The following is a 13,574-nucleotide window of genomic DNA, read 5'->3' on the forward strand; positions in this document are numbered from 1 at the left end:
TAAAGATCCCCTTAGTATTTTATATTCAAAGAATTTGCAAAAAACAACACATTTTAATGGGAAAGTTGGTGCTGCATCTCCATGACTAACTTTTAAATGGTTGGTTTTATTTCGCAGTACAAGGCTCCTGCTCCTGCTATGGCCAGACTGGAAACCCAAAGCAGCCCTGGCAAATGTTTTCAGACCAGTCACCATACGGTGCACACCAAGTTCAGTGCGTGAGCCTGACCACTACAAGGGGGGCTTTAGGAGGCTCTCCCTCCAAGAAATGTAGGAAACATTGGCGCAGTCTAAAACACACATATCATTATATATTGAATTGTATTGGCTTTTAACGAATAGTAAATGAAGACCTTACTATACACCAGGATATGACAATCTTTGTTGGGGTTCTTCAATCATTCCCTTATTATCAACCTTCAGCAGTGCCTCTCATCTCTCCATAGCCTTTCTGTCACATGTATTTCATTTGTTTTATAGTATCTCTCATATCATTGTAGGATGTCGTAGCACTTTACATCACATACATATAGAGACATTGAATCATACGTGTAAATCAGTGTATAGAAAATGTTACATAAGGCAAAGGGCACTACAATGTGTAGGATACTAGTAGGCATTTTTAAAGAGTGCTTGATCCAGAGAAGCACAAACTTGGGATTCAGAACATCAGCTAGTGGTTAGCATTGACTTTAAAAAATAAAAATGTATTTCCGCCCATATAAACCTTTTTAGCAGCATCAGGATAATGAAAGACTTGGAAAAAACATAAGTTACTAACTTGTACCATGCAGTTTGCAAGCAGTTCTTTGATGACAGTTTATAGGTCAGGGTGCTAAATTACGATTGTCACTTATGAACTGCAGAGTAACAAAAAAATCTGTGACAAAAGCAGCAACCCACTGACCAATGCACATAAAACACAGTTTTTTTATTTTTACTGCATGGTACACGTTCTTTGCACCCTCTGTTCTATGCTACGTTAGATATCTCAAAGCTGCAACTGGACAAAACTCTCATCTCTCCAGCAGGTGCATTATTCACTGCCATTATTTTGACACTTTAATTGTTGCTCTAAAACTGCTAATTAGACAAGGAACTTTGCAGTGCTTTTAAAACTGCCTCTTGCGGACCCCCTGGGAATGTGTCACGGACCCCTGGGGGTCCGCGGACCACAGTTTGGGAAACGCTGGTCTAGGGTGAAAACGTAATGGTTGTCTGTTTCCTAGTTGCTAAATAATTTTGTTCTTCTGTAGGTTTGGATACTTATCACATTTGGATATTCAAATGATTGCTGTAAAGTCCATACAGTAACAGATGCTACCATCCAATTTGGGAACTAGTGTGATAGGAGAGGAAGATGCCTTTATTATTCCCATGTCTAATATCTGGGCGATTTCTTTACGTACAGCTTTTCTGTGGGCCTCAGGTATTCTGTATGGCGTCTGTTTTATGGTGACCCCTGGTCCAGTGATTATAGAGATTCTTCCCGGTAAGTCTAAAAGTATAGTTAAGAAGAGTCGTGAGGTGGAAATGAGTCTGTTTTTTTGGCTCGTACTAATATTTTCTCCGATAGAAAAGTCCACTATTGTACTATTAGAGTGTGAAACTGGACCTGTTACATTTTTATTTTATTTAGCATCGAAAAAACAATACAGTCATACATTCTGGCTTATTGTAATATGGCACAGCAATATACATGTTGGAGGAACAAATTGGGCGCCGGTACAGGCAGTCATCATAGTAACATTCCATCAGGTGAACCGTGAATACCATTGAGGACCAATAACATATATGACCACGTATCTAGAGATATCAATATAGTCTCTTAAACATTCATATGCAGCATACAGTATATGTTTGTTATGTGATACAGACAAATTACTGGGTAATTACATTTTCTCCCACCGTTTCCCTGGTTTCTTTTCCCACTAAATACTGCTGGTGAAGCCCCCAAAAACCCTTGTTCGGTTCTGGGGTGGAAGAAATTCACTGTATATGTTGGATTGCTTGTTGCAGTACAGCATGTCGGTATTCCAATCTTTGATAGTCAGTATTGGGCCTTTAGCCCAGTGCATTGCAATGTGGCGTTTAGCAAGCAACAGCCCAATTGCAACTAGTTTCCTAACGCGTTTATCAACCCCGTTGTCATAGCCCAGTAATGTGAGCAACAGATCATCGTCAAGGGAAAGCCCCGTAATCTCATTCAAAGTGCAGATAATCTTACCCCAGGATTTCGGGACAGTACCACGCCGTGAGTATGAACCCACCGTCTTGCGCGTGACATCGCTGGAAAATGTGGTAGGGGTTCTGCCCAAATTAACCTCCCATACCTGAGTAAGGGACATCCGAAGATGAAAAAGTAGAAGAAAATGGTACTGAGGGATCAATGAACCATTTAATCACAAACAAGAAATAATTAATTATCTTGTTGATTACAAGTACTTAAATACATTCATATTCAAAATTTCATATAGACATATACACGATTCAACAGAAAGAGTGGTGCAAAAGAACAAGCACATATGAAAAAAATATATATATAACAATACAACATACACAATATATACAACTCACATATACAAACTGTACATTACAAATACTACAATCTATATATACATAAGTTTACCCTAAGAAAATGTACAAAACTTATCACAGTATCCACTCCTAACTTCGCCTGGTATACAGCCCAAAGAGGAAGTCCCAAAATGTGCACCAGAGCTCTCACTTCTCTACACAAAATATATTCATCAGGGCGCAAAAAACGAAACTTAGACTAGATTAAAAGTTTATGGGGACTCCTTATGAACAAGGTGTCGACGCAGTCGCGGGCGCGTTTCAGCCAGATGTCTTTAAGGCTTCATCAGGACATGGGTACTTTCACACACAGAAAAAACCGGCGGAGATCTTGGGGGAATCCAATCCCACAGGGGGCTGGGTGGATACTTCGTCCACTAAAGACTATACGTGTTTCTAAAAAGGAACTGCAAACGCCCATAAATGACGTCCAGTCGTTTGGTCTCGGACAGTATTCCACTGGGGTAATTCAATTATGTCTCCTGCCTCAAAACGTTGGGTCAGGATGCGCCAAACTCTATCTCGGGGCATTCAAAGCAGCCAACGGCAACAGTCCGTGTAGTCGAACGCGCGTGACATCGGCCACATTCCACTGTGTCGCGGAGTCCATATCGATAAAGTCTTGCCGGTGTATAATACACTCTTATTCATATATTTTACTTGAATTAGGCGATGTCTACCATTCAAAGAGACTTGTTTTTGTTGCTTCTCAACAATACGCTAGCATTTATCATCAAGTACTTGATCAAGGTCCCTCTGCCATTCCAGGCGCACTTTCATCAAATGTGGCCTCCTTGACTCCTGTGCAAAACCATAGATTCTAGTTACCAATTTAGCAGGGGTGGGATTATATATTAAATAGGAAAGCACTACCATCCCTGGAGGCTCTTGCATATCTTCCCTAACAAGTCTCGTAGAGCATGTCAGGATCTATGGTACAGATATCGGGTGAGAGTCAAAGGTTCATAACCCTCCTCTGTAATAACCTCCCAACTGCATACAGCTCCCTTATGAAAAAAGTCACCCATCTAGTGTCTGTAATGCATGGGCAACATCCCTTTCTCTCCCGGTTGGAAACCACAAGCACCATTCCAACAGGACATGCCGGAAGTACAACAAGGATCCTGTCTGCCTCTCCAGCAAGTTCCTCCATTCATGTATCGTTGAGTTTAAAGAGTCATGGGTGCCGTGCCACTGCACTGGGTTATTAAAAAGCACTTGAAGAAGTGTATTGGGATCAGCAGCATCCCTCTCACAGAACTACCAGCAAACATGATGCACTGTCAAACTCACCTTGAGGCCCACTGTGGCGGAATGTATTTAATTGCAAACAGGTGTCAGTTCTATTTTTCATTGCCTCACTTGACATTGGCCTGTGAACAAGAGCTGTGTAAGCTTGAAATGGGTAAGGCCTGTTACTTGAATCTGATGTTCTTTTCCGGCCTTTGCTGTGGAAAAGGAGGAGATAAACCTGTCTTGGAAGTGCATTCTTGTTGAGGGCAACGTCTTATGATTATATATATATATATATATATGTATATATATATATATATATAAATATATATATATATATATATGTATATATATATATATATTCACTGAAAAAACCATAGGTTATAGACCATATATAGTTAGGGATTAGCATTTACAAAACCTTATTTTACTCGCACAAAACCATTGAAATTCCATATATAGTTAGTTGCACTAACTATATATCGCGCACCCGCAATCCACTGCTAATGATGTCACATATTACATCATTCATGACATGGTCAGTGACATCACTGATGACATCACTGATGACATCTCAAATGACATCACTGATGACATCACTGATGACAACACCCAGTGACTGTATGTTTCTGTAAAGTTAAAATATGTCTTACATATTGAAGAATGAGTGGATGTATAAGTGTCTGGATGAAGGATTTAGTAGGTGCATGACTGACTGTATGAGAGAATGATTAAATGTGTCTCACTGAGTGCATGGGTTAGTGACTAAACTGTCTTAATTTGGCAATCATTATATATGTTGTTCTGTAAACTGCTGCATTTAAATCAGTAGCTATATGAGTAACTATATGGGTTATTGAATGGTTGCCCAAGTATTTGTATGGGAGACTGAGTATGTGTGTGGGTGGCTGGGAGGTGTATGACTCTGTGCATAGATGTGTGAGCAGTTGATTCACTAAATGTATGGGTTCAAAAGTGCATGTGGAAACAGCTGTATGGGCGGTTGACTGAGTGCATGAGTGTATTGGTGAGTGAATGGATATCTCAGTGCTACATGTCAAAGTAAGTAAATATGTAAAACACAGGCCATGTGAGAGTTGACATATATAAATAACTGAACATAAGAGCCAGTGAATGTGAGAGTGACTGTATGGATCATTGTAAACTTGTATCAGGGATTGTATAAGAGAGTAAATATGTGTTAGTATATGTTTGAATAAGTAAGGTGTGTATAACTGTATAGTTGAGGAAATGGAGGTGTGATTAATTTTTTGCATGACTGACTAGGTGTGTGAGTAACTCCATGGATAAGTGACAGTCTGTGAGTGTCTGTTTATACTGATTGTATCTAAGGTTATATTAGAGTCTGAAGATGTTCATTGTATTATCACATAAATGATATCATCAGTGATGTGATCAGTAATGTCAAATGAGATGTCAGTGATGTCATCAGTGATGTCATTTGAGATGTCATCAGTGATGTCATCAGTGATGTCATTTGAGATGTCATCAGTGATGTCATCAGTGATGTCACTGACCATGTCATGAATGATGTAATATGTGACATCATTAGCAGTGGATTGCGGGTGCACGATATATAGTTAGTGCAACTAACTATATATGGAATTTCAATGGTTTTGTGCGAGTAAAATAAGGTTTTGTAAATGCTAATCCCTAACTATATATGGTCTATAACCTATGGTTTTTTCAGTGAATTTTCAAGGTTTTGTAAATGCAAATTCCTAACTATATATGGTCTTTAACCTATGGTTTTTTCAGTGAATTTCATTGGTTTTTTAAAAGCTAATATCTATAGCTGTAAAATATATTCTTTATTACGTGACGTATCACGTAGCCCGTGAGACGCCTCATGATGCATCGCATAACCGTGACGTATCGTCTCTGCAGCGCAAACAAAACCCATAACGTAAGCGCGCCAGAGCACGCTTAAAGATATATATATATTTTTTTAACCTTAATTAGACAAAATCCACACGTGCACATATCACAAACGTTCCAAAAACACAATATGTCGGTCTCCCGTTACGCTGCCGGTTAGCTGCCCGGTTAACATACCGGAAAGCACCTCTACCGCGAAAAATCGCAATTTTTTTTTCTTTTGCCCCGCGGGGAACTTTAATAGCCCCCTCATCAATCCTAGGGGTTCAGGAGGGGTCTACCTTACCCCTTTCCTTCATTTACACCGGTTTTTTTTCCACCTCTTGTCTCTCGATCCCACCGAGAGACAAGATGGCGGCCGCTCCAGACTGTTTACAATGTTAACAGCCAATCAGCTTCTCCTCAGACTCCCGTTACGCTGCCGGTTAGCTGCCCGGTTCGCGTACCGGGACGGGCCTCTATGGCGAAAAATCGTTTTTTTTTTTTTGCCCCGCGTGGCTCTATAATATTCCCCTCATCAATCCTAGGGGGTCAGAAGGGGTCTACCTTGCCCCCTTTCCTTCATTTCCCCCTTTGTTTTGGCCTCCTCTTGTCTCTCGATCCTACCGAGAGACAAGATGGCGGCCGCTCCGGACTGTTTAGAATGTTGACAGACACCGGAGAGCCAATCAGCTTCGCTTCGCAAAGTTCCGTTACGCGAAAAGTACGCGAACCGGAGCGCTGCCCGGAGCGCTGTCACAGATATATATATTATTTTGAACGTTCATTTCTCAAAATCCACTGGAGCACATATATTGAGACCTAGCAAAGGCACAATTTTGCCAAGTTTCGTGCAAATCCATTCGGCCGTTCGAGCTAAAAGTGAGGCCAACCGCCCTATGGAACAATGAATGGGAAAAACGCGTTTTGGGACCCCCCTTTTTTCTCAGCCCCCCCTTGATGAACCCCCCCAAATTTTCAGGGGCTGCTCAGAAACAAAATGTGCCATTTTCCTGAAAATTTCAGCCAATTCCGTCCACAAACGCCAAAGTTATTAGACATAGAATTTTCAAAAATCCCATAGAGAAAAAATCCTAACAATATATACCTACTGGCTATCGCCAGTAGGTAATATATATTGCGCTCATCAAATCCAGGCAAATCCCCAGGAATGAAAGACAGCACTCGGGAGGTTCCTTCTCACAGAGTAGTTTATTAACTACAGGCTATACCACAGACGCATTTCGGCGATTTGCCTTCGTCAGTGTGTGTGTCCACACGCACAACCCGGTACATTTATCACAATCAACATTGACATTGTGCAGGGGTTACACCTCTTAATGAGCATCGACAGAGGACTCCAACCCTCCCAACAATTGCGGGCTCCATCTTGTAATGGTAAAGTATCCACCATCTACATTACTCAGTACTCACAACAAATGTAATGAGCATTATGAAACCTATAGATAGGTAAGCGCGCTTTGGTGGGGGGTACCAAAATTTATTGTGCTAAGGTTGCACTATTTGATATCGCCGTGGATCGGCAACAGTCCTCCGGGAATATTGTAGCTCACTAGAGGTGGGTCCAACTCCTACACTAGAATTGATACATCAACAGATTGATAAAAAAGTCTATGTCATCGTGTATAAACTAAGAAATAATCAACAAAGAAAGAAAAGGAAAAGTGTCATGTGTGAATCATATTTAAATACAGATGTGATGTTCTGCTAGGAATCAAAGAGCCCTTTGAACCTATGACGTGGTGTTCTGCTAGGAATCAAAGAGCCCTTTGAACCTATAAATATATATATATATATATATATGTATATACACAGTCCAATGTTCGCTGGTAACTCTGCCTCTTAGTGGCGGCGGGTTACAGCGAGGTCGCAAACCCCTAAACAATCCTTTGTGTGTACACAAATGAAGCCGAGCCCAAATCCATATAAGTGTGGTATTTAGCAGCCGCTCCTTGCTCACAGGTCAAATGTCGTTTGTAATCACACAATACAAATAGTGCATAGATCAGAAAAAAATGAAAGTAGGAATACTCCATCACATCTGAGGCTTCGCAAAAACGGCAACCATTTTGGAGTGGTGTCATAATCATGCATTATAACACAAAATGATATTATTCACGTGTGGCAAATAAATGAATTCAACTTGCATTAGTGACCCTGTTATTATCTTACATATTCCAGCTAGACATTAATACTTAACATGATCATTTTCGTCAGTTAGCTCATATTGTAATGTCAACCGCTGTACCCATTTTATCATAGCCCCATTGGGCTTAAATTGATGTCCATAGATACCTTTTGAAAGACATCCCTGTGATTGGCACAAGTATTGATTAATGTCACTGATATCACAAATTTCAATAAAGTTAATAATTTTAACAATGCCTATACTATATACAATCCTGCCCCAGTGGGCCTTTAAATAAACACCACTGATTTCCATCAGATTATTTTAGCTCTTTTGCATTCCTCCACATCATTTGATGATGATATCTCCGTCTCCTACAAAAAAAAACAAGTGCATGATCAATGATCTACCTATCACAAATTAAAAATTAATGTTATGTTAGCATGGCTTATTAGAAATTTAAACCTCATTTTACCTTTTGCTGCTTTTGCACACAACACTGCATAGCTGTTTTTGTAAGTTAGCCTTCATGACGGTCTACACATGAGAAAAGGTTTGTTTTTGACATCTCTAGACTTACATCGTGCCACTAGTCTGCACAGTGAGTGCTAAAACCGTCAAGGTTATCAAAACATGTTAGTTGTTTTTCGACATGTTCGAGTAACGTTTCCTAGATACAACATTTTGGCAGCTGTGAGCCAAGTAAGATTCTGGCGTCCTTATTATCACACACTAGCCATGATTTTAGACACTTGGAAGATTTCCATTTCCATGGATGCAGAGAGCTTATGCTGAGCCAGATGTGATTTACTCTTACAGAGCGGAAAGGTAATGGGGTCCCCCAAACCAAGCCTAAGAGACCTTCTTTAGTTTATAATACATAGTTCCTATATAGGGAGGGTGTTAAAAATATGCGCTATAGGACCTGTTTTCACCATCATTGTAATATGATTTCTCCTTTTGTATTTTATGGAATCGTAACCATGCTTACCATATTATGTTTAATCATATGTCTGCTTATGTTGGCTAAAATACTGCACATGAGATCACGTCGTTGAAATAAATATTTTAAACTTACTGTGTCTCTTATTTACTCCTGTTGTGGACTGGTATGAGAGTATAACAAAAGTGTGTTCTCACTTCCCACCATTCCTGATATGGTCCTAAGTTGCATGTTCTAGGTTGTCTAATCATTGGTTACTTTGCTATAGGATGAAGAGCTAATGTGACACTGATGCTAGCTGGTTGGGGTTTTTCTAGGTACTGAGGTGAGTTTCTGGTACACCACAATTCACTGATGTCCTGGGTCTCTGTGCCCAGTTCTGTGTATGAGCAGGATCTTTGCAACATGGCGCCGCCTACGAGTGTCGTCTTATTGTGAGACACTTGAGTAGTGCTATATCAGTTCACGACCCCCTCACTATTGCTTCCTGTTGACAGTAGTGACGGATAAAACCTACCTATAGTTACATAGGTCTTTTCAAGCTTGATATTTAAAAAAACGGCATCTGCTGATCCTCAATGAGTGGTGGTACGGGGATGGGGAGGACTCGGCGTACGTGCTGGGACATTGCCTCATGGGTCACCAAACACTGTACACACTCTTGTACTCGGCGCAGTTGCGGAGCGCGCTGCCATCGGCTACGTGGGTAGTATTCATGGTTTGGAGGCAGGCGCTGCGGCGCATGGGGTGGTGGGGTGTCCTGACCCGGGAGACTCCTCTGTGGAATAATGGGCGCCTGCCCCACTTTGCGGCCCTCTCGGGGTTCAGGGGTTGGGACGCTGTTGATATCTCCACCCTGGGTGATGTGCTGAGGGATACAACACTTAAATCCTTTCAGGAACTCCAAGAGGAGTATCACATGGCCAGGACACAATTCTATCGATACTTACAGCTGCTGCACGCGTTATCCACTAGCTTGCAGTGTCTGGAGTCCATTCCTGAGTTTAGTCCCATTAAAGCTAAAATCTTTATGGGGGATCTACAGGACAAAAAGGTTCCACGTATTTATCAGTCCCTCGTCAGACATTCCTCCCCTACACTTCAGAAACTCCGTAGGAATTGGGAGGCAGATGTAGGTGGACTAAAAGAGGAGGACTGGATGGTGGCCCTAGCAGCCCCGCGGGGGGGCGGCTATAGCAATGCGGCTTTGCCTCGTCCAATTAAAATATTTCCAAAGGGTCTACTTTACTAGGACGCGATTGTTGCGGGCAGAGATGATTGCCTCCCCGTAATGCCTTAGCTGTGGCCGAGAGGCGGGCACGTTTATCCACACGGTTTGGCTGTGCAAGTCACTAGATCGCTTCCCCGTACAGCACACCTGGCGCTGCTGCATGTAATGGAGGGGGTGGGGGGCAACATTTATAAATGACACCTTCTGCTGCTCAGCCTTACTCTGGCGAAACAAATCATTGCCAAAGCTTGGAAGGAGATGAGGGCCCCCTCCGTGGTTGTTTGGAAAAATGGTCCGGACTTCTGCATGGGTCTGGAGAAACCCATATTTGTGGCCAGGGGGTGTCCGCGTAAACATTATAAAATATGGAGCCGATGGGTGGAGTATCGAGGTCTCTGGCTGGAACCTCCGGCGATAGAGGAGCCTATGCAGCCGCTTTGAGCCGAGGTTTCTGTATAGGGGAAGAGGGGGAAGGAGCAAGGGAGGCGGTGGGCCTGGTTTGGGATATGCTGAACAATTTCCTTTTAATACTGTAGGAGTAGTAGTATGGATTTGTGTGATCTTGAGGGGGCGGGAGTGGGAGGGGGGTTGGGGATGGGGGTGTTTCATTTAATGCCCCTATGTTTTATATTGTTGCTTATGGGGGGAGAGTACAGCGGGGGGAGAAACTGCAGTCGGTTACTGTTACGAAGGTATTGACATTGCTTTGGAGAATGTCTCTGGTGTGCAGAGCCCTGCATGCTATATGTGAATCGACAAATAAAATGTGTTTAAAAAAATATATATATATATGATTGCAAATGTTCATGAACAGGCAACAGGCCAACTCCCTGGCATACCGAATACTAAAAAGAATATTTTCCAGAACACTTAGAACATCTAGAGAAACACCAGTAGCATACAGAATATATTAAGTACTAGACACTCCCCAACACTTTCTAACCACACATGAAAAAGAAACCTTTTTACCCTATGACAACTTCAATAACAGAAGAATGATACTTTATGTTACTGACAATAATTTACTAACCATAACACAATGTAACACATGGCTGATAGACGGCACATTTAAATCATGACATCCACCATTCAATTAAAAATACACAATATATGGTCTTGACCACAATAGAAACATCCCATTAGTGTATTCACTGTTACCTAACAAACAAAGCCCAACTTACAATCAATTGCTAATACATTTAAGACAACAAACTATCAACTACAAACCTCAGAAAATCAGGTGCAGGGATCAACTGTGTGGCACCTATATGCCCCCTCGGCTGCCATGCGGAGGCCTAGCACCCATGGGGGCCCTGCTCGGGCCCCCAAAGTCGACTTCCCACATCCTTTCTGTGTTGGAAAAGCCAGCACAAGAAGGCTGTTGGAATCAAATATTGGAATCCCTCGGGCGGAAAGAGCCACCCGTTGGATTACAGGAGGCTTTCAAAATGGCAGACAGCTCTCCGAGCACATCGTAAGCCATTCGGAAATCCTGTTTGGATTCAATTCCGACCGACTTCATCAAAATAAGTAGGTCCGAAATGAATCCAAACAGGAGATTACGATGCCGTAGGGACGGCTCTGACCGAGGGTATCGTAATCAGCCCTATAGTTGTTCAGACTGCTAAATAAACATTGCAATATTACTTATAAATAAATCTACAAACCAACAAAACCTTAATTGATTTAAAAAAACAAAACGTTTCTCCATCACCTAAACACATGTCATAACATAATAAACAACACAGGCCTTGGAAATGAAATCACAACCCAAAAAAGCAATTCCAAACAGATCCCTGTAAAAGATCCCAAAACAAATGCAAAAATAAACCACACAAATGAAAACATCCAATATAATTTCACTAATCCAGGGATTCTATCCAAAATGCATAAAATAGTTAAGAAATCTATTCACCTTCACAGAAAATCTAAAACAATCAAGGAAAAAGAAATAATATTTAGTTAAAAAATAACCACCTATTTTTCTTGATAAAAAAGTAATCAAGTTTACAAATAATCTCTGATATCTGTAATAACAACTTGTAAAGCAAAAACATATGAACCCAACCAAGCAATATATACAACCCACACATTAAACACAGCATTGTCAAAAATCATGAAAAACACTTTCACATTCATATAAAACACATGCAAAATACATAAAAATATTACACATTTCAATAAGACCTGCCACTCTAGCCTAAAATGGCTATTACAAATTACTACAACATAGTAAAATAACACAAAATAGCAAATACTTCCCCAATTAATTTCTAACATCTTTCCCCATACACGAAACCCTTAAAAAGTAACTATAAATTACTCTTGCCTACACCGGAGAGCAAGAACAGGAAACCTCGACCGCACAGTCCACAAACAGCCCAAAAGAAAAAACTACAAAATCAAGAAAATGGTAAAACAAACGACAGAAAAATTAACATAAGGAAGAAGACATACATCCAGTAGGACACAATGGAAAAAATAAATGCGTCTTTATTATTGTTTGTAAATTAATTAAAAATTTATTTTCTTGATGGATAAAAAGTGCAAAATGTAAAATAAATATATATGTCAAAAAGATAGTGAAAAATAAATGCTAATATTTTTTGTACAGTTTCTTTTAATATGCAAAAATATTTTTTTTAAAACAACAATAATGTGAACAAAAATTACATTCAAGTAAAAACAATATTGTAAACTGTGTTTAAATAAATTCTATGATGCATGTAAAATTCTATGTACACTATGGGGGTCCACCCGAGATCCGTCCCCGCCCGCCACCCATTTACCCCCTGCCATATTACTATGGCGGGGGGACTGCGGTGGACGGAAAGACCGCCCGCCGCTTTTCCGCCCGGTCAACAAGTGGATCGGGCAGAAAAGAGTTTAATATGGTGGCGGTGGCTGTTAGACACCGCCAGCCATATTACTATGGGTGTGGAAACATGCCTTTCCGTGGCGGCATTGCCACAACGGAAACGCATGCGGGAATTGTTTGGGGGGCCTGTTGCGGGCCACCTGGGACTCTAGGGGGTGCACATAGGGGGGTACCATTCAATAGACAATGTGGCAGGCACTGTGCAGTGCCTGTCACGTTGTGCATTGGAATGCGCGACATGCATTTTTAGCATTGCTGCGGGCGGTGCTTTCAGCACCGCCCGCCGCAATGTTAAATATGCGGGATGCGCCCGTCACTGTGGCGGGCGCATCCTAATTGCCCCCACGGGACCCCCGCCCTTATGGCCGGTGGTCCCTTTTCACATCAGGATGGCAGGGGGACAAAGTCCGCCCGCCATCCTAATGAGCCCCTAAAAGTCAATTACATGTAAAATTTAATTTTTTGCATTAAAAACAAACTTATTTTGTGTTAATAAAAAGGCAAAAATTAAAAATATTAGGAAAAGATAACACTTGATGGTCAGAGTTAATATTTGCACTCCAAACTTAACCACACTGGGCAAAATATTAGACTTTGTGGAGCTCGGATTTACTATTCCCACTCCGTACGTAGTCATATTGGGGAAAACTTTGTACATTAGTTTACTATTCCCACTCTAAACTAA

The sequence above is a fragment of the Lissotriton vulgaris genome, chromosome 5, assembly GCF_964263255.1.
Source record: "Lissotriton vulgaris chromosome 5, aLisVul1.2, whole genome shotgun sequence".
Taxonomy (NCBI): Eukaryota; Metazoa; Chordata; class Amphibia; order Caudata; family Salamandridae; genus Lissotriton; species Lissotriton vulgaris.